This window comes from Nicotiana attenuata, unplaced genomic scaffold (genome assembly GCF_001879085.1).
Source record: "Nicotiana attenuata strain UT unplaced genomic scaffold, NIATTr2, whole genome shotgun sequence".
NCBI lineage: Eukaryota > Viridiplantae > Streptophyta > Magnoliopsida > Solanales > Solanaceae > Nicotiana > Nicotiana attenuata.
The window spans coordinates 205479-209008 of record NW_017671945.1 but is presented as its reverse complement, the minus strand read 5'-3'; positions in this window follow the sequence as shown (position 1 = coordinate 209008).

Below are 3530 nucleotides of genomic sequence, written 5' to 3'. Positions count from 1 at the left end.
TGCAGCTTTTGGACCTAACTCAATGATTTGTCCGCTCAGGTCTTCATCATTGTGAACAGTTTGGAATCTTCCTAGTTGCCTCAGAATTCGGTAAGGAGCGTAGGGTTGGATGCTTCGAATGCCCATCAAAAGAATATAAGGTACTTCTGCCGATGTGTACACAGCCTCAGTAGCGGGAAGCCGCCCGAAAGCCCATTCAACTTTATCCGCAGTCAAAGATCTCAAGCATGACAACCAAGCCTCGGTGCCCTCGGGGAACTCAATACCTATTACCCGGGTTCCAAACTCCTCGATACAACTCAGCCCGGTTAACTCATAGTTCATATACCCCGTGCAATGACAAAGGTGCTCCTGTATCCATAACTGTAACAACAGATTACAACCCTGAAAGAATTTTACACCCTCTCGGCATAAGGTCAAAGCTCGATACATTTCTGCCACAATCAGGGGAACTACCGTGCTGTTATACTTCTTTATAGCAACATCTAACATTCCTACAAGGCCAATGTCTATGTGGCCGTCTTTTCAAGGACAGATTATAACTCCTGAAAAGGCTACCATGAACGCCAATCCCCGCCGGGCCTCCCATTTATCTTTGTTCCCGGCATGTGTCAAACCGGTGTTAGGCTCTTCGAAACCTCGCGGGTTGCCGTATCGGTGGTATAAGAAATGGAGTGTGCAACACCCTTCTGCTAGATGCTTATCTTGAATGTCCCGACTAATGCTCAACAGGTCCAAGAATCTGTGGAGGGTGACTGGTCTTGGTGCCAATGGGTATCTGCTCCTAAGGTTTCCGTTGAGACCCGCATATCCTGCAATCTCCTCTAGTATGGGTGTAAGCTCGAAGTCCGAGAACCGGAATACGTTACGGGTTGGGTCCCAGAAAGGTATTAGTGCTTCAACAATATCCGTTCTTGGCTTAATGTTCAACAGTCCGACGAGGCCACCCAGAATCTTTATCACTGTTTCCCTGCTACCTTTTCCTAAGTCATTCCACCACATGTGAAGCTTCAAAGGGATCTCACTCAGGACTGAGAAGGTTTCAATGTCAACTGTGCTCATCCTGCACATTTATTTAAAGGAATTTAATGACTTATTTCATCATAAAAGGAAAAATGTGGCTATTTCAAGAAAAATGACTATTTAATGACTCATTTTGACTTAAAAGTAAAAGTGGCTATTTTTCACAATTTTTATTTAAGAAAACAAAGACTCGGTTCTGCAGATACGGCCTTTCAGCACTTCCGGGAGGGAGATTTTAAGGCTGTAACCGCAAATCATTTAAAAATGACTCAGGGTGGCTGTTCTTGCAAAAACAGCCTTCCAGTGCCCTTTTGGGGACATTCGGCTCATTTTAAACAAGAATGGTGTCACCCGACTTATTTTGACAAGAATTAAAGTTTTGGTATTTTTGGCTATTTTTGCAAAAGGGGAGGTTGGACCCGATGAGGGTTGCCTACGTATCTCACATCCGGTGAGAATCAAACCAGCGTAGTTCGGTCAAATTTGCAAAACCAAATATATTTTAAAAATCTTTTCCTCTCTTTTCAAATGTTTCCTCTTTTTTTTTTTTTTTGAAATTCCGGCAGCATTTCGGTACTATTTGGGCATTGGTTTTTCAAAACTAGTGGTTACCCTCACTTAGCCCTAACACTGTTATTTTTCTCAACTTTCTCTCATGATGTACAAGCCGGTCAACATGCAAATCCAAAGCAAATGAATGCACAAGTAGCACGCAAGATGCATCAGGATGGTCTTTTCATTTCAGGTCAACTGTCCTAGACGGACCCAACCCCTGTGTTGAGTCCCCTAAGTCAAATGCACATGATGCAACAAATGTTCCTACTAGGGATCCGGCATGAGGTTTTGTTCTTCTAGGTTTTAAACCCTAGGTTTATTGGTCTAGACCTGGCTTACCCGAGCGAACAACTCGGGACGAGGGGGAGGCAGCGTACCGGGGATACAGAAGCTCCGCCGGCTTGGCAACTTATCCAAACCTCGTTCTAAATGGGAGAAGACTCTAAACAGAAGAGAAGCTACACGAAGTGCACCCTTCTCCATGATGTAGAAGACTCAGAGAAAGGAAGGGATCCGTAACAGTTTATATACAATTCAACCAATATCAAAGCGGTAAAACAATTAGCACATAAGGCATGAAACATGTAGGAAAATCAGATAAAGCCAAATATAACGATTTAACTGAGCTCGAATTCTGAACCCTGAACAAAAAGTTCTCGGTCCTTATCCCCAACAGAGTAGCCAGAGATGTCACACCTCCTTTTTCTTACTACACCCCGTTAAGGGTATAATAAAGGAGTTTTTCCAATTAAAGGACAATCGAAACGGGATTTATTTTATTAAGAGGTTCAGAGTCGCCACTTGGGAGATTTATGGTGTCCCAAGTCACCGGTTTGAATCCCGAATCGAGGAAAAGGTTTGACTCTATTTAACAGTCGCGAACCAGAAATTCGGGTAAGGAATTTTGTTAACCCGGGAGAAGGTGTTAGGCACTCCCGAGTTTCGTGGTTCTAGCACGGTCGCTCAACTGCTATATTTGGCTACAATCTGATTTTAATACATGTTATCCTATAGTGCAATTTAAAAGTATTTACCGCTTTTAATTGAATTTTTAAGAAAGTGAACGTCGTTTAAAAACGTATTTTTGGATCACGTCACATGAAATGCACCCGGATCCTCGACACATTTTTATCCAATGTTTTGGGATTTGGATTTGGGTTGCATGAAATGCACACCCGTATTTAGGAATGTAAAATTATTAAAAAGCGCGCCTAAAGCGACTAACGTGTTATTATCTTTGTGGGAGGCCATGAAAATTCGCTAAATGGCACGTCCCAGATTCTACGTATTTTAATATAAATATTTAAAGAGGGCCACGCAATTTATGAGTTTTATTTGGCGTGGCACACCTCATTTTATTTTTTAAAGGCCATCCTAAAAGGGACTAATGTTTTCTAGTATGGATTGTCTCTAAAAGGGTCCTAATTAATTAATATTATTAATTGATGTTATTAAAAGTATACAAGGAATTTGGGCCTCAAGTTCAAGTCCACACTTGAACAAGAGGAAAAACCTCTTAATTCAAGTATGCTACTTAACTAGAAGGCCCAAAACTCATGTTACAAATTATTTCAAAAAAAAAATCAGTGAATCTAAGCCCTTAGCATTTTTGGGGCTTCAAACTTAGTCCAGGAGGAAACCAAACTCAGTCAGCCTCACGTTGGGCCCTGTACCGATAATTCCAGGCCCAAACTTAACAGCTGGACTTAATGATTTGCACGTGCCTGCCAGTCTCAAATCCAAACACATTTATTTGAATATTAGCAAACTCTATATTGAAACACTGATATTTGATTTGATTTTTTTTTATTTTTAAACTCAGCTTCCTTTATCTATTTACCTACTGTCGAATTTCTGAATGTTAACAATAGCTTAAACTTCATTTATCACCAAAGGCCAAAACTGGAAACATTTGCCTGAACTTAGCAAATTAATCTTGAATGTAAATGCTA